General features: G+C 40.1%; 1 protein-coding gene across 1 annotated transcript in view; it reads right to left on the bottom strand.

Moving 5' to 3' along the window:
* Nucleotides 1-25,265, bottom strand: part of csmd2 (CUB and Sushi multiple domains 2) — a 1,700,996-nt gene that overhangs the window by 589,637 nt on the left and 1,086,094 nt on the right. The window lies entirely within an intron of this gene.

Below are 25,265 nucleotides of genomic sequence, written 5' to 3'. Positions count from 1 at the left end.
AATGTCTTCGCAATCCAGATTGATGAACACTCTTTAAAATTAGCAAAGCAAGAGTTCAGTACATTTATATTGTTTTGAACCCAAAGTGTAAAGTTTATTTTTAAATGGATAACCTATTTACTGTATGCTGATTCAAAATTCTTTAATTTAAATGAAATGAGGTATTTTATTTCTGCTGATCCCATCTGTCATTAGTCATCACGTAATCCAATACAATCCAGAAAGAGAATGAGCCATCATTGATTAATCATATTTAGTCAAGTATCGATGATTTATAAAAGAAACAACGAAATGTTGCTGGAACCGATAAGTAACATTTTGGGGTGTACACCTATTAGTGCAAAATGCTTAATCATTGTAAAACTGAAAACCACAGATCTAGATAGTAGCTTTAGTTCATGCATTCGGTGATATGGCATAGCTAATGATGATGTTAACTCTGAGATCTGACTTCAGCTGTACTAATATTGCATAGACAAAATCCAATTAATCCAAAAGGCTTATGCAGAAATTTACAAATAAAAGGCTTAAATCCCTTGTCATGCTGATCACTTAATGGGGCTATTGCATTTTCAGGATCTGACAATGATGAAAAAGCTTTAGCAAAATAATTTTGTGATGTAGCTGGCAAAGGAAGGGACTATTGAGTAGGCAGAATCAGCAACATTCCCATGAAACTACGCACATTCTTGAATTAATCTTACATATACATATGATATATAAGATATATATACACACATTATATATTATATATACTCATATATATATGTATTAATAAAATAAGTATATTATTTTTACAATATCTTTGAACTGAGCATTGGAAAATAGTGTGCTTTGGGTTTCAGCGGTTTGCAAGTGATCAGTATGACTCATCGTGAAGTTGAGCTTACAGGCACAAGACAAGATATTCTTAAAAATTAAATAATTTAAGCTGGTAAAGAAGATGTTGCATTTCTATATATAGATAGTCATTTGTGACAAATCCATTTTCAGTGGTAACAAGCATACCAAGTTGACATACTTTTATATCGAAGACTATTATTGATGCAAAGAATTAAAGAAAAATTCTGCAATCACGTTCAATTCATTGGCAGATTTATATTTACAAATACACAAGTGAGTGAGTGGAAAGTATTTTTATCATTCACTAGGTGCGTGCATCACTGACAAGGCCGGTATTTACTGTCCATTCCTACGCTTTCTTTAGAAGATGTTTGTAATTGCATCTTCTTGAACCATTGCAGTCTATATCACATAGACGTAGCCAGAGTCCTGTTCGAAACAAATTTTCAGAATTTTGACCCAATGAGGAGTATTTTCCAAGCTGACCAAATGAAAATTCACATTTGGCAATTTGTATCCAGATTGCCAATTGCAACCTCTGCTGAGACTCTTAGTAATTTGTTTTTCTCTCCATTAGACTTAATTTTCTCTGAATCCTCCCAGTGCTATCTCACGTCATTAGCTTGCAACTTTCTACTTCAACAGCACAGTCGTGGGAGCCAGCCAAACTATTAACAAATGATAAAACTTTGAGCTATTTTCTGACCATTATGCAATAAAACATAAGCCATTTGAAAATAATCACGTATGTCTTCACCATAAAAAAAATGATTTATACATACACAGTTACTTCACAACAGTGTTTTACTGAAAAATAAACTGCATTGAAATCTCAAAAATTCTGAATATTTTCACGTTGCACAACATTAGAAAAACATGCGAGAGTCTGATAGAGTAGACAAAATCTCACCAAAATAAGTGAAGAAGATAGCCTAGGCCCTAACTTTTTCCTTATTTAAAGACAAGTGCCACGCATTACTTTACAAATGCAATTCAATTTGTCAAACTACTCATCTTGAAGCGGAATACGCTTGATTTATATGCTATAGTTAAAACACAACAATAGAACAAATTAGAATAAATTAACTCTGTTGGAAAACCGAACAGAATTTCAGACTGTTTAACTACTAAACAGTAACCGTTTCAGCATAGTGGCATCTCATATACACACCCACGACAAAGGTAAATTCCATAAAATAGATAGTCTCACATGTAATTCTAGCAGCAGGAAGATAATCCTCAACTTTTAGCCGCAACAGAGAGGAATAGCAGTTTCCACATCCAGCTGACCCCAGCATCTGGAACTAAAAATCTAGGTTCTGTGGGAGCTTGTCCCCACTCATTCAGGCTGTTTCTATTGTTCCAATGTAAAGAAAGACCCAAGGTCTCAAAAGCAGTTTATTGGCTTGAGCAGACCATTGTTACCTCTGTCTCAAACTTCATTCATTAAAAAAGGGCAAAATACACCTCTCAAAGACTTAAAAATCATCAGGAGTTCTCATTTCAAACTCTTGTTTTTGTTTTTACTAACATTAGTAAATGAAGCAAGTGACACATTTGTTTAGTTAGTGAAACCCCATGTGAAACTAAAGATACCTATCTATTCTATACACAGAGTGATGTGCACACGGTATTGCAAATTAACTACAATGTGTTGGGTTTCAATCTCATTCCTCCATATAGTGCTACCAAGAAATTCCATTAAATGCAGAAACACCTTTGCGAGCAGGCTAGTATTTCCATTCTCTCTTCAAACGGCAGACAGAGATTGGATTACAATTATTTTAAACAATAGGATGGTCTTGTGTTTCCTTCTGAGTGGTTAAAAATATGTTGTGGGGAATACAAATTTCTGGGATTTCTTTTATGTTGCTGCACGAAAAGAATTTGAATCTGAAAAGTGTCTGCAATGTCTTCACGGCAGTTGCCTGATTGCAGATAATAAGCCTTAAATCAAACTACTGAAGGATTTACAGATTTGGCATGCGACAGTGCCGAAATCATGAATTTTCCAAAGAGCTCTCATTTTGTATAATTTATATGATTTATTTTAATTTGACAAAAATTGTATAAGTTAATTTAATGCAGCCTTTAATAGCTCATACATGAATCAAACTGAAGGAGGAGAAATGCTGCCCTAATCCTGAATAAATGATACAGATGAAAGATCACTGAATAATTAACATTTTATCATTGTCTATGCTCCAAAGCCAAAGTATTCACTTCTTTTCAGTTTCCATAAAGAAGCTGAAAAGACCATGTTTTTGGTGAGGGACAGGAGTGAGTTATTAATGCACACAAATGATCAAAGACAATGTAGGAAACTAATTTGTGATGCATGCTGTCAGTACTGTATGTCAGACTAAATAATTAACCAGCTTCTGGAGTTAGACATACTGAAGGATAATTAATTTATTCTACCTTTATAAGTAATTTTGCAAATGACAAAAGGAACAACTATTGTCCTTTTACCAACAGCGACAACACATTAAAAAAAATTACACTCCTTTGGTTGAAAAAATTTTGAGATAGATCTAAATCTTCCTTAAAGTGCATTGAAAAGAAAAGATGGATATAAGCAGTTTTCAGAGAACAAATGAACTTAAAAAAAACAAAAGAGCTGCAATGTTTTAAATCAGGAACAAAAACAAAGTTGCTGGAAAAGTTCAGCAGTTCTGGCAGCATCTGTGAAGGAGAAAACAGAGTTAATGTTTCAGGTCTGGTGACCCTTCCTCAGAACTGTTCTGAGGAAGCGTCGCCAGACCCGAAATTTAAAAAAAAGATGAGAAGAGAAGATCAGTTAGATATGATCAGAGCCGTGCCAACAATGGAATCACAAGCTAGGTTTGACGGCATAGAGGAAGAGAGAGAGAGAGAGAGAGAGTGAAATAAGCAAAGATATTTAGGGTGAAAAGAACAAGGTGTCACACATGGAGAGATGAAAGGTCTACCACCAAAGTTAGCACGCAGGAAAGAGGAATAATAAACAACTATGGTTAGAAGATGACAGGTCCATGTTGAAAGAACTGAAGAAAGTGGTGAGATATTGCAAATCAAGTATATTGAGAGACCTGTAAAGAAGAACAAAAATTCTGAATTTTGTGTGTTGGGGAAGGAAGCCCATAAATTTGAGTTCAAAAAGGGAGACAGAATAGGGCTGAGATGTTCAAGGTTGAAGCTATGTAATTTTAGGTGAGATGCAATGCATAAAAATGGAGCTTGGAGGACTGTCCAAATAAATTGATGAAGGATAGATTTAAGGTGCTAACCCAAGGCAGTCACACAATAATGGAAGAAACGATTGCAAGAGATTTTGTTTGTTCAAAAGAAAAATCACAATCTCTTTTCATCTGATGGAGGTCAATGATTCTGTCACACCAGAATAAAATGAAGGATGTTATTATATATACTGAGCTAATATCTGCTAGGTAGGAAGCTAGAAAGGAAAATGTGCAGGAAAAAGAGCTTTTTACCGATACAGGTGCAAATCAGGCATTCGCAGGTATCTAAAATGTCTCAAGGTTTCCTCAGTCAGCTTTGAATGAATAAATTGAAGCCTCTTGTCACTTGCAATTTAGAACTGATGGATCTCTAACCATTTCATAAATCAAGCCTTTCTTACGATCAGTCTTTTGTTGAATAGGGGATGCATTTCCACAAAACTAGAACACATACCATTCTCTCTATTCCATTCTTTTCTGCCAATCTGTCTTCTCACTCTTGTTCTTTCTCTCTCTCTGTCTTGGGAAAAGCTGGCCATTTTGAAGTCCATGTCAAGTCAATAAGTTTTATTCATTGATTTGTTCAGATTCCTCAAAACTAACTTTCAGTCTCACAGTTTGATCATTTTCACTTGTGGTGATTGACAGCAAGGATAATCAAAGATATAGAAACTGGAAATGGTATCTGACTTTCCACTGACAGTACAAGTAGCAAGTAGGTGATGAGAACAAATCAATTTATTTAACAGCAAGTACATCCCAAGCTTGTAATAGTATTGTGAAACTGTAGAATGTTTCTGTTGACAGCGCATCATATGTACTACATTTATCTACATAGTCTTCCAAGTCTGTAATTTGTCTTTTTCGCATCTCTTTAATAATCCATATAATAAGGCAGTCCATTTGTCTCTGTGGACACCAGTGTCTAGGCGACCAGCAATGAGGCACAAATTGAAACTGAAGATAACAAAATGTGAGGCTGGATGAACACAGCAGGCCAAGCAGCATCTCAGGAGCACAAAAGCTGACGTTTCGGGCCTAGACCCCTCTGATGGGGGGTCTAGGCCCGAAACGTCAGCTTTTGTGCTCCTGAGATGCTGCTTGGCCTGCTGTGTTCATCCAGCCTCACATTTTGTTATCTTGGAATTCTCCAGCATCTGCAGTTCCCATTATCTCTGATACAAATTGAAACTGAATTTTGTTTATATTAATTCTGAGGAAGGTAATACAAAGCTTTCAGAGTCAAATGATTTCAGTTGTTAGGGTTATGAATCCTTCTGGATATAACAAAAAAAGTCAAAAGCTCGAAAGAGGAAGATCCTAAGATAGATGCAGATAGAACTTTGGGGCACAGTTACCTAGTTGATCCTAATTGTGCTCAAAGCTCAGTTACAGCTTCCAGAAAAGATTCCTCAGGTCTTCAATCAATCAATGTGCATGTTGCCAGATGTGAAACTTTGATTCAGCAAGTCGAATTTGCCAATGTTTGAAAAAGTAATTTGCTTTGTATTCAAAATATTCTTTGTGCACTTTTGAGTGCTTAATGCAGTTTTATTGATTCAGCTGAAAATGGTATTACTGCCATTTTCAGTGTTGTATTCATTTTTAACATTTGTTAAATGTTTAAAAATACTCAAAAATTACTGATTTCATTGGTGTGCACAAACAAACATACAAATTTGGAGCAAATTCAGCCCCTCCAACCTGCTCTATTATTTGATAACATCATAGGTGATATTATTGTGGTCTCTACTTTTCTGCCCACCATTTGATTCCCTTGTAAGTTATGAATCTGCTTAATCTAGCCATAAAAATAGTGTGATATTGCCTCCACTATTTACTGGGGAAGAGAACTATGCAGAAAATCTTTCACCTCAACTTTATCTTAAATGGGAGACCCCTTAGTTTTAAACAGGCTTATAAAGTCTTTGGTTAGCTCAGTTAGCTGGACAGCTGGCTTGTGACGCTAAGCAATGCCAACAGTGTGGGTTCAAATCCTGCACAGGTTGAGGTTAACATAAAGGTCACTCCTTCTCAAGCTCTTCTGTGCATGAGGAGTGGTGAGCCTTGGGTGAAGTCGCCAACAGTCTTCTCTCTCTCATGACAGAACAGTTCTGTGGTCTGGTAAGATAATGATGGCTTTACTTCTAGTCTCTCCAATGAGGGGAGCCATCTTTAAGCCAGCATCTACCTGTATCCCTAGCATCTTGCATGCTTCAGAATGATCTTTCATTCTTCTCAAATCCAACTAATTTGGGTCCAAACTTTTCCCGTTCGATATTCATTTGGTGAGTGAGCCTTCTCTGCAGGGCTTCTGATATAATTAACTCCTACCATAAATTAGGAGACCAATATTGGACCAAATACTCCAGAGGTGGGCTCACAAACACCCTTTATAACAGTGGTGAGACATCCCAACTTCTGTATTTCATTCCCATTTCAATAGACCACATTCCATTTTCATACTTAATCGATTGTTTTACCTGCATGCTGACTTATTGTAACATGGAGCAGGATACCCAGAATTGTCCTTATCACAGTTTGCTGAAATCTCTCCCCATTTAAATGATATGCTGCTTTGATATTCTTCCTGCCAAATTGGACAAATTCACATTTTCCAATATTATACACTGTCAATTTTTTGCCTATTTGCTTTTACCTCCAATTGTAATCTCCTTATGTTGTTTTCAGAACTTACTTTCCTATCCATCCTTTACTCATCAGCAAACTTAATATCTGTACACTTGGCTCCTTTGGGCAAGATAGTAACTTAGGTTGTAAACAATTGAGGGACCAACATTGATCCCTGTCACACTTCACTTGTTCCATTTTGCCAACTTGTGACCTAAAAAATCCGGCACCCTTCATAGTATATAGTCTTTTGGAAATCCAAGGACATCACGTTGACACATTTCCCTTCATTCACAATATATATTACCATCCCAACAACTAAGAGACTAGTCAAACATGTTTTTTTCTTTTCACCTCATCATGTTGACGATGTTTGATTAAGCTTTTCTAAGTACCCCATTCAGGCATTCTGAATAACAGATTCGAACATTTCCCCACGTCAGTCCTGAGGCCAACTAAACACAGCTTCCCTGCTTTCTTGAATAAAGGGGTTAAATTTGTTTTATATCAATCTCATGGGAGTCTTTCAGAATCTAGTGAACTTTGAAAAGATAATGTCAATCTGTCTATTATCTCAGCAGCTACTTCTTTCAAGATACTGGAACGAAGCTCATCAGGAAATGCGACTTATCAACTTTTAATTTTAATAACTTTCTTCCCAGTAATTGTAATTGTTTAAAGTTCCTACATCCCTTTCTGGAATACTGGTATTTATGTATTGTGTAGATGCAAAGGGCTGACTCTTACATTTTTCAGCTAAATCTGAGATGCATCTAGTTTAAATGGAGGGATTTTTTTTGTCATGAGGTCTTGCTGGTTCTCTTGTTGTTTCTGACCAAATTTGTCGCACTTATTACTTAGCCCATCTCATTGTGTCTTTCACATTCGATTACTGTCCTATCTTAGGACGTACCATTTTCACCACAACTTGACATGAAGTGGACATCTGCCAAATGCCACCTTTAAAATTCCGCAGTGCACCCAGTCAAACACTAGCATTCCAAAGCTGCCCTGTGCATTGAAGGATATGTCCACAAGATGGGTGTCATGATTCATCAGCAGATGCTTGCTCAGAGCCTCCAATTCCCACTCTCAAAGAATAAAGTACCAAGGCTCAGTGCTTTGGCTGCAGCCTCTATTTCACTCCCAACCCCCTCAGCTCCCATTCCCCATCATTTCAAATGACAGGCCCAATGGCCTTCTGCAGCTCATTCCCTTCACTGACATGACTGACTGTTCCAAGTTAGAAATGTCTAGGTACCTGTCTGCTGCCTATGCATCTGCAAGATTGCATTACCTCAAATCACTGGAATGGCAACTACAGGGCCAAAGGACTAACCATGGCTTATTTCTGGCAAGGAGGCATAGGCAAGGAGGTCCCCTTGACCAAGTTCCCCACCCCAAATGGATGCCTGGCTGCAGCCACTCCCCTGGACTATTGTTGGGCACTATCCTTGACATATTGGACCCCCTGACTGACACGTATCTTCAAGGACTTCATTTCTGACTACTTTTCTAAGAGTTGGACACATGGCTGACTACTTGCTGAACATCCATATACGCTGCTGGTACATGGAGCGGATGTGAGATGAATGGAGCACATTGCCATACAGCAACATGTACAAATTTTAGACTGCTTAGCAGCAAGTCACCTACCCGGCTGTGTGACTGTGCTAATTGGCATGGTATGACATGGCCAACACAGGATGGTTATTGTCAAACAGATAGGTACTAAGCAAGCAAACATCCCTGGGCTGTAACCAAGTGCCATGTGCAAGCTGAGTGCAAAGTGGCCCTGCTTTAGCCTTTCAATGCCAGTTGCTAGTGTACTGGTAATGCAAGTGCTTGCAGGTCACAATGTCAGGGAATAGGAGAAGTGCCGGGAAGGGTAAGGTATTTGGCTAGGGCCTGTTTAATTTTCACTTAGTGTCGGTTTTGTCAGAGTCAGGATGGAGGTGGTTTGTGGCAAGGGACAAACTGAATCTGCCAGGTAAATGCTCTGATTTCCTTGATGTTTGGTGCAATTGATAAAACATGGGTCTGAATATCAGTGAGGTGAGTTCTGATGTTAACCAGTATTAATCCCTGTCAATCATCATAGCCCAAATCGCTCAAACTCTGATAAGATTCTGACTCTAATATCTGTTCAAGTCTTATTTCATAAGATTAATTCGACATATTACTTCTCTTTGAAGGATCAACTATCATTTTATTTACTGTTTTCCTTTTTAAATGCCTGCAAAATGTTACTGTTTTTATACTTCTTTATATTTAAGTTTAAAATACTAGTTTTAGACCAACTCTTTCCGCCCTCAAACTAAATATGAAATTCAATCATTTTATGATAACTGCTACCCAGGGGCTCATTCACTCTGAGGTTTAATATGTATACACCCTGTCTCATTGTACGTTACCAGGTCTGGCACTGTAGTTGGCTTTCAAACCCATTGCTTTAAGAAGCATACCTATTAAGGTCCTTGCACATAAAATGATTTAATTTTGGGACCTTCTTCACAGGCCTGTAAATGGACACTATCAATATAAATTCTCAATTGGTCTATGAATGTGACCAGATCTGTGGATGAGATCTGCTCCCAGTGCAACATTCCTTAAACTTGTACAAAAGTTTGGGGCAACTCAACTTATACTAGATGTAATTTATTTTCAATATTTCTTAATCTTTTCTCATACTGTTGCTGATATTGGACAAATTGTTCTGCACAAAACAACTAAACCAAATGAATCCTCTGGGCTATTGAGTTTGCTTTCCACAAAACTTTCAACAAAATTAACATTTGCAAAACAACAACGAATAATATAACTGAAACTAGTGTTGATGAATCATTCTCCATTCAATTTTATTATCTTTTAAAAGTACTTCCTGAAACAAAATGACTAAATTACAAAAAGGAAAGGAGACAAAGTTGAATTTGAGGTGTAAATGACTAACAGCAGCACAAACAGAAGCCCATTTGTGGCAGCTTCCCAGAGGTGTTTAAACTGAACATTAAGATTCAATATTGGTCGAGTTGTAGTGCTTAACTTTGGAAATGAGCCAATGTGAAAGCAAGCAATTAACTGTACCCTTTCTGTTTGTTTAAAACACAACTTATGCTTGTTTACAGACAGTGATTATACAGTAACCTGTAAGAATAGTATTGTATTATGGCAGTAATTATTCTTTCAGCTTCCAGTTATGATTATATTCCCAGAGAATTGAGCAAATGCAGGTTTCATACATCTAGTGGTTATAAAAGCCCTGAATAAAATGAGGTACTAATAGGCTCCGGTTTGCGATTTTATGCATCTGATAACAAAATGAGATTGAAAATGAAAAAGCTCTTGCCTTTTTTTGTTCATGGGATATTGTTGCCATTGGCTAGGGCTATATTTATTGTCCATCCATAACTGTCCAGAGGGTAGTTCAGAATGAATTGTGTTGCTATGGGTCTGGAAGTACATGTGGGCCAGATCAGGTTTGGACAGCAGATTTCCTTCCCTGAGGGACGTCAATCAACCAGATGGGTTTTTATGGCAACTGATGTTGGTCATCATCATTTAATTCCAGGTTTTTATTAAATTCACCATTTGCTGTGGTGAGATTTGAACTTATGCCACCACAGCCTGGGAATCAAGGTTACAAGTTGAGTGACAATACTACTAGGCCACTGCATTGCAGTTGAGATAAGTGTAAATGGAGACAAGGAAGCATTGTGCCATATTCAATTGATAGTGTAACCAACATAAAAGTACCTGATAAATACTGGGCCCAAAAGTGGAAATTATTTTCCATTCGACTGTGCTGATATCCCTCCCCTGCTAAAGAATACTCACCAAGGACAAAAACACACCACACCTCAGAAACAGTACCTTTATAAATGGTACTATGAGTAGACATTAGCCTGCTGTACTGTGTTACAGTTTCCATTATTGTCTCAGCTGATGTGGTTTGGTCGAATCTTTAGATTAAAAGAGTTCCTCTGAAATTATATCAGTGATAATGGGAACTGCAGATGCTGGAGAATCTGAGATAACAAAATGTGAAGCTGGATGAACACAGCAGGCCCAGCAGCATCTCAGGAGCACAAAAGCTGATATTTAGGGCCTAGACCCTTCATCAGAGAGCTGATGAAACTCAGTGACTCTCTGATAAAGGGTCTAGGCCCGAAACATCAGCTTTTGTGCTCCTGAGATGCTGCTTGGCCCTGCTGTGTTCATCCAGCTCCACACTTTGTTATCCTCTGAAATTATATTTATTAGTTTCTAATCTAGATGAGAACCCAGGGAGAATTTGAGTACAACACTGTAATTGTATCTGCAGGCTTCAAAACAATGAAATCCGAATGCTAATTTGACATTTATTAAAACTGAGTCCCAGTGCCATTTACATTAAGTGGTTTGGAACAGCAATGAGTTGTTCACATTTCTCTGAAAGATCTTTAACAACTTTCAAAAAAAAGAAGCGGTTTTATATCAGGGGAACCTTCCTGCATGATATCAAGTTTGCAAAGCCAATTAGTTATTTTAAAACTTTCAATTTTTAAGTTATTTCTGTTACATCGTTTATTTCTTCTTGTTTTTTGAGACAGTATCTAAAAACAATCTGGACAATTCTGCCTGCTTTGTGAAGTCAGTGAAACCTCGATGAGAATCATGTCAAGCTAAGTGAAGCAACTTTTAGGATTTCGAGGCCTATTTTTGATGAGATTGGCTTTTGACTGAGAAAAATAAAATAATTAACAATTTGCTTTTCAGCATTACCCACACAGTGCAAGATTGTGATCTTCAATTGACTCAAATATTGGGGTCTTGACCAGGGGATTAAACCTTGTGCAACATGACATTTAGCTATAAACCAATATAGGTGCACTGAAAAATCCAGCATTGATGAACGCCATCCATTCTGCCTCACCTGAGCTGGCGTATGAACGACTACGTTTGTTTTTGGTCTCAGATGGTTGTATTTTGTCCTTTATTTACAGAAATTGGGAAGAATAATAGGAAGGCAGAATACCGGGTCAATGGAAAGATTCTTGGTAGTGTAGATGTGCAGAGGGATCTTGGTGTCCATGTACATAGATCCCTGAAAGTTCCCACCCAGGTTGATAGTGCTGTTAAGAAGGCTTACGGTGTTTTAGATTTTATGCTGATGACTTTCATGTTGTATAAGGGGGCATAGCTACAAATTGAGGGGTGATAGATTTAAGACAGATGTCAGAGGCAGGTTCTTTACTCAGAGAGTGGTAAGCGCGTGGAACACCCTCCCTGCCAATGTAATTAACTCAGCCACATTAGGGGCATTTAAACAGTCCTTGGATAAGCATATGGATCATGATGGGATAGTGTAGGGGCAGGGGCTTAGATTACTTCACAGGTCGGCGCAACATCGAGGGCCATGTTCTAATTAGCTTTCACCAACTTTTCTGATAGAGCATTCTGAATCGCGACAACTCTCAGTAAAAGGTTCCCTCTTATCTGCTTGAGATTTTGTCAATGGTTTGATTCTGTGACCAGCTGCCAGGTTTTCTCCACCTAATCCATCAAATCCACTCATTTTGGAAACCTCTGTAGTCAAATCTGAAATTTCCTTTTTCAAATGACAACATCCTGCAGTTTGCAACCTGTCCAGATAATTGAGTCCATTAAGCCCAGCCACACCCTGATAGACCTTCATCTCTTTTCTATAGCATTTCCAGGTTCCCTGTAAACTCCCTGCTTTTATAGGTTGGTTTAAAAAAAAGTATATTTACTTTGCAAGTTTCCCTACCACCTTGAACATTGTGTGCATAGATTTCATGATCTCTGTACATCAAAACTTTTAGAAATTATCCCAGTTACAAGATATCGTGTTTCCATGTAAGTCTTCTGAAGGTTCATCATTTTAAACTTTGCTGCATTCAGAGAAATAAATCTGTTACAAAAAGTTAATTGCAGTCACAATGACCATGAAATTTTCAGATTATCATGAACATTTATTTGGAATTATCCGTTTTTGCTGACGCAGCTATCTGCCTGTTGTTTGTTCACACAGATTTTGGGGTAGATTTACCACAGTGGTCTTGGGTTCATGAGATGCCCAACACTGATCATGTAAGTTAATAAAATGTGAGGCTGGATGAACACAGCAGGCCAAGCAGCATCTCAGGAGCACAAAAGCTGACGTTTCGGGCCTAGACCCTTCATCAGAGAGGGGGATGGGGGGAGTGAACTGGAATAAACAGGGAGAGAGGGGGAGGCGGACCGAAGATGGAGAGTAAAGAAGATAGGTGGAGAGAGTGTAGGTGGGGAGGTAGGGAGGGGATAGGTCAGTCCAGGGAAGACGGACAGGTCAAGGAGGTGGGATGAGGTTAGTAGGTAGCTGGGGGTGCGGCTTGGGGTGGGAGGAAGGGATGGGTGAGAGGAAGAACCGGTTAGGGAGGCAGAGACAGGTTGGACTGGTTTTGGGATGCAGTGGGTGGGGGGGAAGAGCTGGGCTGGTTGTGTGGTGCAGTGGGGGGAGGGGACGAACTGGGCTGGTTTAGGGATGCAGTAGGAGAAGGGGAGATTTTGAAACTGGTGAAGTCCTCACACTCAACAACTTCTCTTTTGACTCCTCCCACTTCCTACAGACTAAGGGGGTGGCCATGGGCACCCGCATGGGCCCCAGCTATGCCTGCCTCTTTGTAGGTTACGTGGAACAGTCCCTCTTCCGCACCTACACAGGCCCCAAACCCCACCTCTTCCTCCGGTACATTGATGACTGTATCGGCGCCGCCTCTTGCTCCCCAGAGGAGCTCGAACAGTTCATCCACTTCACCAACACCTTCCACCCCAACCTTCAGTTCACCTGGGCCATCTCCAGCACATCCGTCACCTTCCTGGACCTCTCAGTCTCCATCTCAGGCAACCAACTTGTAACTGATGTCCATTTCAAGCCCACCGACTCCCACAGCTACCTGGAATACACCTCCTCCCACCCACCCTCCTGCAAAAATTTCATCCCCTATTCCCAATTCCTCCGCCTCCGCCGCATCTGCTCCCACGATAAGACATTCCACTCCCGCACATCCCAGATGTCCAAGTTCTTCAAGGACCGCAACTTTCCCCCCACAGTGATCGAGAACGCCCTTGACCGCGTCTCCCGTATTTCCCGCAACACATCCCTCACACCCCGCCCCCGCCACAACCGCCCCAAGAGGATCCCCCTCGTTCTCACACACCACCCTACCAACCTCCGGATACAACGCATTATCCTCCGACACTTCCGCCATTTACAATCCGACCCCACCACCCAAGACATTTTTCCATCCCCTCCCCTGTCAGCTTTCCGGAGAGACCACTCTCTCCGTGACTCTCTTGTTCGCTCCACACTGCCCTCCAACCCCACCACACCCGGCACCTTCCCCTGCAACCGCAGGAAATGCTACACTTGTCCCCACACCTCCTCCCTCACCCCCATCCCAGGCCCCAAGATGACATTCCACATTAAGCAGAGGTTCACCTGCACATCTGCCAATGTGGTATACTGCATCCACTGTACCCGGTGCGGCTTCCTCTACATTGGGGAAACCAAGCGGAGGCTTGGGGACCGCTTTGCAGAACACCTCCGCTCAGTCCGCAACAAACAACTGCACCTCCCAGTCGCAAACCATTTCCACTCCCCCTCCCATTGTCTAGATGACATGTCCATCACGGGCCTCCTGCAGTGCCACAATGATGCCACCCGAAGGTTGCAGGAACAGCAACTCATATTCCGCCTGGGAACCCTGCAGCCATATGGTGTCAATGTGGACTTCACCAGTTTCAAAATCTCCCCTTCTCCTACTGCATCCCTAAACCAGCCCAGTTCGTCCCCTCCCCCCACTGCACCACACAACCAGCCCAGCTCTTCCCCCCGACCCACTGCATCCCAAAACCAGTCCAACCTGTCTCTGCCTCCCTAACCGGTTCTTCCTCTCACCCATCCCTTCCTCCCACCCCAAGCCGCACCCCCAGCTACCTACTAACCTCATCCCACCTCCTTGACCTGTCCGTCTTCCCTGGACTGACCTATCCCCTCCCTACCTCCCCACCTACACTCTCTCCACCTATCTTCTTTACTCTCCATCTTCGGTCCGCCTCCCCCTCTCTCCCTATTTATTCCAGTTCCCTCCCCCCATCCCCCGGTCTGATGAAGGGTCTAGGCCCGAAACGTCAGCTTTTGTGCTCCTGAGATTCTGCTTGGCCTGCTGTGTTCATCCAGCCTCACATTTTATTATCTTGGAATTCTCCAGCATCTGCAGTTCCCATTATCTCTGATCATGTAAGTGCTTGATTGTTATTAAATGGTGTCAATTGCCCCTCAGAGAGGTGATATGAGTTTCCCGTCAGCTGTCCCAACTGTTGGCCTATATATTAGCTGCATCATCTAAGGTTCTGAAGTTATCCCTGGTACCTTGAACAATGAGACTGGGTTCTTAATGAGAACAATTATCATAAAGTTTATTCGTAGGACGACTAATACATTAGAACTTTACCACAGGCATTTGGTCTTGTTTGGGCTCAAGCTGGTTGACTTACTGACTTTCCCAATGGATTACTAAGTGCAGTAATAACTATTCAAGATGGAGCTGATGTATTTATAACAGGATATTATATGGTATACTAATGTCCTTATTTAACCTCTTAAATGTATGTGCTTGTTTGATCATGGATACAGGCAATAGCGCAACATTTCCCCTGCCATGTCCCTCCACAACCTTTTCTTTCAACAAATAGGATTTCTTGCACAAGAATCACATAGAGGATGAAGATTAAAAATAACAGAGATACTCTTACACACATCTTGACATATTGAGGTAATAGTTTGGTGGATGTACAATGTCACTGTATTGAGTTTATCATCATGAATTACCTAAAAACTATATTATGCAATTCAAGTATGTTTTCTGTTCCAGTTTAGTGCATAAACCTTGGTCATAGCATTATCATACCATCTGGTTTGAACACTTTTTCTCAGTGCTAATTCCAAATGCTTGTGTTATTGTTTTTCACTCACAAGTTTTGACCTGGAAGAAGCTGAGGTAATTACTCATCAATTCTCTTCCTGCACCACTGTCTTCCTTCATTCCAACAAGGACTCATGTGCGCCTGTTTGGGTCAGAAACATATGAAATGGAAGGAAAGTACAGACTTGTCCACTGAATATGAGAGTTGCAGGTAAATGCATATATCTTGGAATGGCTAGCTAACCTACTGAAACCCATTGTATGACATACTCTGCTGTGCAATACCAACACACTGATGGTAGCAGTAACCTGGGCAATGACTTTGATACTGGATATATCCTTGATTTAGCCAACAAATGAAAATTCAGGTCAGTAATCTTTCACTAATATGTCGCCCTTGTCTTGGTCTTTGAGTAACCTGTATAAACCTTGGGCATTGATATGGAAGGACTGTTGTGACGCATAAACTGTTCTGGAATTATACTGCTGGGATGAATAAAGTTGACACATTTGCATGATTGTTTCAATCAGTTTATCTGTATACTGATGTGGAGCCAATAGCCAAATTTGCACGCTTTTTAAAATTTTTCTCTGCACCCACATGGCCAATATGGACATGGGTCAACATATCTTGATGCAAGATGTGGGTATGAATACTCCTTTATCCTTGTAAATAATATTTCCCAACAGGCTTGGCCTATCTCTATATGCCCAAAAAGAACATACTTGCTTCAGAATTTGCTTGGTGTGTTCAAGCTATTTGCTTATGATGATGCATTTTACTTGTTATTGCTGGTCCACGTCAGATGGAGGACTTGAGTTTGTTCTGCTTAGTAATGACCAAAGTGAATTAGAACATGAATATTTGTCTGCAAACCTTGGCTTCACAGCAGACATGGATGCTGCTTCATGGATCATTAGGATGTGAGGATCCATGCACACTAGTAAACTAAAACAGCCATTTTGACATTGTAGAAAAATTCTGGTGCTCATCCAAACGAACAAAATTGAGCTTTGAAGCTAATCCATTCCTGGATTAGTTTGAGCCAAGTAGCTGCTAACAAAATCACATCATATTCCAATATAGCATTCTGTGCCAATCATTCATCAACCTGATCAGTTGCACTGTAAACATTGATGTGCATGCAAATTAATGCCTTGTTCATCACTTTTCATGCTTTCTTCAATCTGGTATTGCAGTTTTCAGCATGTTAATAATTTTTTTGCTGATGTTTACATTTTTCGATCTTCAGATCTCACTTTTTGTTCTTTCCTTGATATTTTCTGTTTCTCTCCTCGTGCCAAATTAGTTATTATGTCTCAAGAATTCCAACTCCACCTCAGCAGCTTGGAGGCAGTAAAGACTGCAGATGCTGGAACCTAGACACAGTAATCTGGATTTGGAAAAGCACAGCAGGTCGTACAGCATGAGAAGGCTTTCAATCCAAAATGTTGACTTTCCTGCTCCTCGGATGCTGTCTGACCAGCTGTGCTTTTCCAGCTCCAGATTTATCGACTCCACCTCAACAGCTTTTGGCTAGATTGTGCAAAGATTCCATGCTTGCACTTGAGTGTCCATGCAATATTTCTGTGCACAATTCTTCAATTCAACCTTGTAAAAATTCTTTAGGCTGTGGTTTTTACCTTCTAAAGCAAGTTGCAACCTTATGCAAGGCAGTTTTCCGAAATAATTAAATATTTAATGACATGTACACAACTTACTGATTCACCAGTGACTCTGGTGTGTCACATTATACATGTGATAAAACACTGCACCTTCCAACTTACCATGAGTCAGGTTATGTATATTCATTGGATACATGGTTTATGATTCTATCAATGACTTGCATTATTTCTGGGATATATAACTTATATATTATAGCATATTATTTGGTCGTAAAGTGGACTATAGGTCATGTTTAGCTTATTAGTACAGGTTATCCTTCTGGGCATAGTAACTGGAATGTTTGAACAAGGTTTCTGATTGCCTAATATTTTTCTAAACTCCTCTAACTGGCTGTTTCAGAGTATACAGTCACAAAAATAAAAACAATGATGTGACAGAACTTTTTTTTAAATCCAAGAGCAATCTTGCTGCACTTCATCTCACAGTGTCATTGTTTACAATCTCGTGTCTCCTGGCCTTTGATTCCATCGGGCATATCTGAGGTTCATCCTTGACAACACCAGTGAGAATAACCAATAATATTTTCAAAGTGTCAGCCCACACTCATATGCAAACTACAAATCTCAAAGTGATTCATCCCATATAGTGTACAATGCATCTAACTTAAAGTGACTGAGTCAACTGATGTTAGTGATCACTTTGGGCGTAGGCTTAGACACTGTATGCATAAAGTCATAGAGATCTCCAGCATAGATAAAGACACTTGTGCCCATCACATCTGTGATAGTCAAAAACAACTAACAAACTATTCTAATTCCATTTTCCAATACTTGGCTCATTGCCTTCCATACCTTGGTATCGCAAATGTACATCTAAATATTCTTAAATGTTATGAGGGTTTCTGCCTTTCACTCTCTTACAGTCAGTGACTTCCAGATTTACACCACCATCTGAGTGAAAATCTTTCTCCTCCCATCTCCTCTAAACCTTCTGCCCCTTACTTTAATTCTGCCCTCAGTCATTGCACCCTCCAATAAGGGAAAAGTACCTTCTTGCCATCTCTATCTCATAACATTATTAGCTTCACTCATGTCCCCTCTCAATTTCCCCTGCTGTAAGGAAAACATGCTACGCACGTGAATCTTGAAATTCAGTGATTTAAGAAATGTTAATTACTCTTTAAGCCTTTTCAAAAATAAACATTTAGGGTACGGTAAAATAGTCTAAATTAGTTGGAGAAAAATGAGGAAACAACAGCTTGTACTTATACACCTCTAACATGGTAATGCTTCTCAACATGTTTCAAAGGAATTTAAAAACACAAATGTATATATCAGGGAAACCAATGGTCCCAACGATTACTCGAAGGAAACTTCACTACAAACCTTGCCCCAGCCCGAAAAATATTCACTTGCCATTACTCTCCACTCCTGTCACTCAATGAATTTTGTATTCACATTGCCACTGTCCTTTTTGTCCCATGATCTCTAACTTAGCACACAGTCTGTTGATTGTCATTGTATCAAATGTCTCCTGGAAGTTCATGTGCACTACATCAAAAGCATTGCCTGAGGCAACTCCTCCTGTAACTTTGTCAAAACAAACTCCACTAAGTTATGTAAACTTGATTTTCCCCTCAAGAAATCCATGCTGACTCTTAACTGACCTACATTTGTCTGTATGACTGTTAAATTTTTCTCGGGTTTTTAGTTCTCAATGAATTTAAAGTAACTGATCTCGTTAGTTTGGCTTATCCTTACAGGTGTTTTTAACAAAAGCATAAAATTCAGAGCTGTCTAGTTCTGTGGCATGATCCTGAGTCCAAAAAGTCTGAAAAATTATTGTAATTGCTCCCACAATTTCCCTTCTCACTTCCCTGAGTATCCTTGGATACACTCCATCTGGTCCCAGAATCTTATCAACTTTAAGTTACGTCTATCCAATAACCAGTCCATATCAACTTTAAACACTATTAGTGACTACATTTCCTCCTCTTTAGCCACAACCTGGGTAATGTCCTCTTCAGATGCTTCTTAAAGCATGACAGCCAGAACTAGATGTTATACTCTAGCTGAGGTCGAACTAATGTCTGACATCAGTTTGTAGAGACAGTTGGAAAGTATTCATTTAACAAATCAGTCATGCCCTCCGAATCTATGTGTGCTTGTTTCATCTTTAGTCAGCCCCACTCCAACTTTTAGCAAATCTTTCCTGTGCATTTGTCTAAAGATGATTTTGGAATTTCCTTTTATGTCAGGTGCCATTTTCTTCTCATACTCCTCCTTCGCTTCTGTTATTTGTTTAGTCAGTGACCCTCTTAAATTCCAACATTCAGTCTGATTCTTAATTGAAGTTCTGATCTGACATGAACACATATTTTCCCCTTCTATCATAATTTTTACCACTTTTATTACTGAGGGAGCTCTGGGCTTGTTGGTCCGACCGTTCCCTTTTGAGTGAATACCTTGACTATTCCCAAACCATCTCCCCTTCGATGAAAGGCCCTTTGTTCAGCTGTTGCTTTTCCTGCCAATTTTCAACTCCAGTTTATAGACCCAGATCTATTTTTTGCTCTAATGAAGTTGGCTTTACCCTAGTTATTGTTTTTACTCTGGATTGTCTGATTTTGATTAGATTCTCCACACTGTGGAAACAAGCCCTTCGGCCCAACAAGTCCACACCACCCTTTGGAGCATCCCATCTAGACCCATCCCCCTATAACCCACTCACCCCTGAACGCTACAGTCAATTTTAGCATGGCCAGCCCACCTAGCCCGCACATCTTTGGACTGTGAGAGGAAACTGGAGCACCTGGAGAAAACCCACACAGACACAGGGGGAATGTGCAAACTCCACACAGACAGTTGCTCGAGGCTGGAATTGAACCTGGGTCCCTGGTGCTGTGAGGCTGCAGTGCTAACCACTGAGCCACCGTGCTGCCCCGAATTGTTCATTATTCTTTCCTATAGTCACCTTAAACCTTGGAACACAGTAATTTTCCATATGTTCTTGGACTGATACGTGCTCAATGTGGTCCATCTCATCTTTCTTGTTGAACAGAAAACATACCAGTTACAATTAATTTACAACAGAACAATACTAGCCATTCTGTGACATGAAAGATCTGTCTAATTTTAACAGCACGTATTTCAGATGAACTTGGAGGTAGTCTGAGAAACATAGGTATATAATTGCACCTACGTCCATGGCATATTTTTAAGTGTCGAAGATAAGATCAAATCCTCAAGCGTAGGTAAAAGGTTTTGGAAAGGTGATGAATCATTGGTGTACGTTGATTGGTTGTTCATGTCAGGACATACAGATTTGATCATTTCTTCACATGATGTGGGCAAATACAGTTTTCTATAAAGGCTGCTCTGGCGTGTATCCAAACTAATGCATTGAACTAGGTCAGAGACTGTTTTTCTATAGACTATGTTTACTGTTTTTATTTGCAAAAGCAATCCTTTCCTTTCTAATGTCAATGCAGAAAGTGATTTTTATGGGTCAATATTGACAACTGTGGAGGAGACCATTTTTGGCAATCTTCCATTTGTCACCTTTGATATCGAAGAAAAGTGTCAAATGTTCTTCAATTTCTTATTTCACCGTGCCAGTCAATATCAATGCCTAATAGTGACTTGAATACTTTAAAACCTTATACAAAACTTTCCATTACAAATCAATATACTGTGAAGAACTGCTGAGGTTTGAAACCTTTTGGAGTAAAAAAATCCAATGTTAAATATTTTGGCCTTTGGCATGTCCATAATTTTTGCCACTCCACATTGGCCAGCCTTTGTAGCTGCACTGAATCTTGATGCCATTGACACACAGGAATCAGTCCATTGTGCACAGTTTGTCAATAAACTTCTTTGTTCAATTTTATGATGTGGAGAGCAAATTGCACAGGTTGGACCAATTCCTATGGGTGAAGAATATCAATGGCATAAGCCATTGGATATATTTCAAGCACACAGTGATGTTTTGGTTCAAAATAAGCACAGTGTAGCCTGTTTAGGTTGACGCTGCATAATGTGGTACTTGCCTTTGGCCATTTTATACTTCCCTAGAGTGGGCCATGTAAAGGATTTTATGTGAAGGGATAGGTGCTGAAAATCCACCACACTCTGGAAGAACAAGAAAAACCACAGCCGAAGGCTGCAAACAGATCAGGAACTAAATAAGCAAGAACATAAACAGAAATTGCTGGAAAGGCTCAGCAGGTCTGGTGCAGAGCCATCAGAGTTAACGTTTCGAGTCAAGTGACCATTCCTCATAACAAATAAGCAAGGTCCCAGCTCTTGAATCTTCTCAGAGTTTGTTTGGTGTGTATGTATACCTAGGTACCTACATGGAAAGACGTGGCTAAAGTGTTAGTTTTATCATATTTCACATCAGAAATTGTTTATATCCTGTATCACACTGTTACTTTCTGAGAAAAATCAGTCTTATTTCCACTTGAATGAAATATCTGCTTCCATCCTTCCCCCAGCAGCCAATTTCATTAATTGGCCATACAGTTACTAAAATGTTGTTTCTGGCTAAGTAGTGTTCTGTTGTTATAGCTGACGGACAAGCCTTATTGCAAGAATATAACGGTGCGATGCTATCACTTTAAAAACGTGATATCACAAATTCTGAAATCATTTGTAGTGTGTATGGGACATAGCTTGAAAACACAGACTCAGACCCAAGACAACTTCCTACAAACCTGAGATTGATCAAAAGAAAGACACATTGATGGCACACATTAAACAAGAGACAACAATCTGGACATTCGAAGGAAATGCAGTCACAAACAGATTACAACTCCACTGTTTCTTCCCTGTTCGTACTGACCTCAACATGTAGCTAGCAATTCCAATCCCTGCTCTGATGTGAACCTGAAATCAAATAATTCCTTTGTAGCGCAGGGTATATTTGTGTTTCAAATCTGATTCTCTTTTGCAGCAGTCTGTGTGCTATGATTTAAATGTCCACAGCACAGCCAACCATTTCAACAACTGCTGTGAAAGGTTAAGTATACAAGGTAACTGTGGAGTTTGGACTCCAGAGTGTGAGGCATAGTGTGCCAGTAGGTAGTGTGCCAGGCAATTGCAGAGTCATAGGGTCATACAGCGTGGAAGCAGACCCTTCAGCCCAATTTGTCCATGCCAACCCATTTTCCTAAACTGAAAAGACCCTATTTGCCTGTGTTTTGCCCATACCCCTCTATACTTTTCCTATTCATGTGCCTTTCCAAATGTCTTTTAAATGTTGTAATTTCACCTATCTCTACCACTTCCTCTGGTAGCTTGTTCATACAACAACCATCTATGTGTGAAAAATTTGCTCCATGGGTCCCTTTTAAATCTGTACCCTCATCTTAAGCATTTTCTGTTTAGTTTTGGATTCCCCTGCACTGGGGAAAAGACCTTGGCTTCACCTTATCTATGTCCCTCATGATTTTATAAAGCTCTGCAAGGTCAACCTTCAGCTTCCTACACTCTGGAGAAAAAGTCCAAGCCTATCCAGTATCTCCTTATAACTCAAGCCCTCCAGTCTTCATAACATCCTTCCTATTGCAGGGTGACCATAACTGCATGCAATATTCCAAATATGGCCTTACCAATGTTTTGTACAGCTGTAACATGATGTCCCATCTCTTGTATTCAATGCTCTGACTGACGAAGGCAAGTGTATCAAATGTCTTCATCACCATCTGGTCTACTTGTGACACCACTTCCAAGCGACCATGTACCTGTACCCCTAGATCTTTTTGTTCGGCAACTCTCCCCAGGGCCCTAGCATTAACTGTGTAAGCTCTGCTCTGGTTGCTTTTACCAAAATGCAATGGCTTGCATTTATTTAAATTAAACTTAGGGGAAGTCATGCTTGAGAGAAGTGGGGAGTCCAATCCATCAGCAGAAGAAGGGAGTGTGTGTTAAGTTTAGAGGTTGGTGGAGCCAAGCCTACTTGAGGGAACAATTGAGTGTGGCAGAGACATAACAGAGGAGTCGGTCTGTCAGCAGGAAGCAGGTGTAGCGTTTCCTGGGGACAGATGGGTGGCGTGGGGTTGGGCTGTGGAACACGAGTCGAGGGGTTTGTTTATGAGGTCCGAGGGATGTATGATTGTGGAGGTGGGTTCAACGGAATAGCCACATAGAAGTTGGACAGGATTTTTAATCATCCAATGTGTCCCGGGTAACTGTTAGCTTAGCTGAAGCAGAACCCTAATTCTCTGCCTTTAATGGATTATTTTGGAGCATTCCAGATAGGGAGGAATTGCCCATCAAAATTGTCAACTTTCTGGGAAATTCTTGAACACTGTACTGCATCTGGAATTCTGCATGTTTCCAAAATACAACTCCTGTTCTGCACTGCTTTCATGGTTCTCTGGGCCATCAGAATATATTGGCCAATATTTACAATTTTGTAATTTGCTTTACAGTCGTAAGGCCTGACTGGCCACTTTTATGTAGGTTTGGGAAATGCAATTTTCCACTTGGCCCACTGCCACCGGAATGGAAGGTTCAATTACTGGGGCGCATGCAGTGGAACAGCCTTGCTGACATGGGCTGGATAGCACACTGAAGGGTGAGTAAGGGGAACATCCAATCGGAAAGAGGCAGGTCAGCCCTAGCCACCAATTTAAAGGCATGTTGCTTTTCCATTCTCTCCCTAATTGTTCTGTGCTGCAGCCTGTATTGAACCAGAAAACTAAATATATTAAAAGACAAATGCTGTAGCCTTTATAGCAGACTCTGGCTGTTCCATACAATTTTCAGTCTTTTTTTATGCTTCATATGGCATACCCCATGCACCTGGCAGAACTCATTCCTAACAATTTTCCCAGATGCTTCCCACAAAATAGAGTGTGCCATAAAAAATTACAGTCTATCAACATTTTAACAACCTGAGCAGTTTGTTGCTTAGCTTTTGCATTGAAGTGTGTAGACTTTAAATTTTGGAATCCACATGCCTTCAATATCACTGCAGATTGTCAGATACCCTACCTGGTGTCACTACACCATATTTTACACAAGCGTGGAGGGTGGAGTACCAGTTTGCTTGTATAAAATTCATCCTATTGTGGATGCACGTTGTAACAAGGAAAGATCTATTTGGTTCTACTAAGTCTCCCATGTCTCCTGTGAATTATTGTGAAGCATAAAAATTCATGTCATCTGGACACTTGAAACATGCAGAAGCAGAGCTCTGCTTGTAGTTGCACAGCACTCGTTATCGAGTCTTAATAATCGTGCTCTCATAAACAGAAAAGATTTTATGTTGAAGCTGATAAGGAAATCTGATTTGAGTAATTTGGCAGTCATGGCACCAAATTCAAGTCCCCCCATCTGCTTTCAGGTTTAGTGCAAATTATAGGCAGATGCTAAACCATGATGGGAGTGTAAAGCTCACTCCCTTATCTCAAAAAGGCTTAATGTTGGCTATTTGAGCAATAATTAGAAAAGCTGACCACCCCTCTTTGTTTGAGCATTTTATTTCGGCTGCAGATAAAACAGCCTTCAACAGTGAGTGATATTTCTGAGATTGGAACCTGTATTAACATTCAAGCTGGTCAGAGTCATCAATCTCAAATTCAATGCATCAAACGAATCTGGATGACTGCCACTTGCAATACTAAAGGAGTACTTTGGATTTTAAGACATGATGGCAATTCTTTGAGGGGTTTCATTATAAATTAAACTGAAAATGTAGTCTCTCAAGCTGTTGTTGCATTAATTCTGAAAGTATGCACTCTTCTATTCATTCTCACAGGCTGCAGGCATTGTTGGATAAGCCAGCATTTAGTGCTTATCTCTAATTGTTCAGAGGGCAGTTACAAGTTCTGTCAGCCTGGAGTCAAGTTGGCCAGACCAGGTAAGAATGGCAGATTGTCCTTTGCATGGAGACATCACTGAACTGAATGGGTCTATACGACAATGGCTACGTGGTTGCCATTAGGCCAGCTCTCTATTCCAGTTATGACAT

The sequence above is a fragment of the Stegostoma tigrinum genome, chromosome 24 (genome assembly GCF_030684315.1).
Source record: "Stegostoma tigrinum isolate sSteTig4 chromosome 24, sSteTig4.hap1, whole genome shotgun sequence".
Taxonomy (NCBI): domain Eukaryota; kingdom Metazoa; phylum Chordata; class Chondrichthyes; order Orectolobiformes; family Stegostomatidae; genus Stegostoma; species Stegostoma tigrinum.
This window is presented reverse-complemented; position numbering and strand designations above follow the sequence as displayed.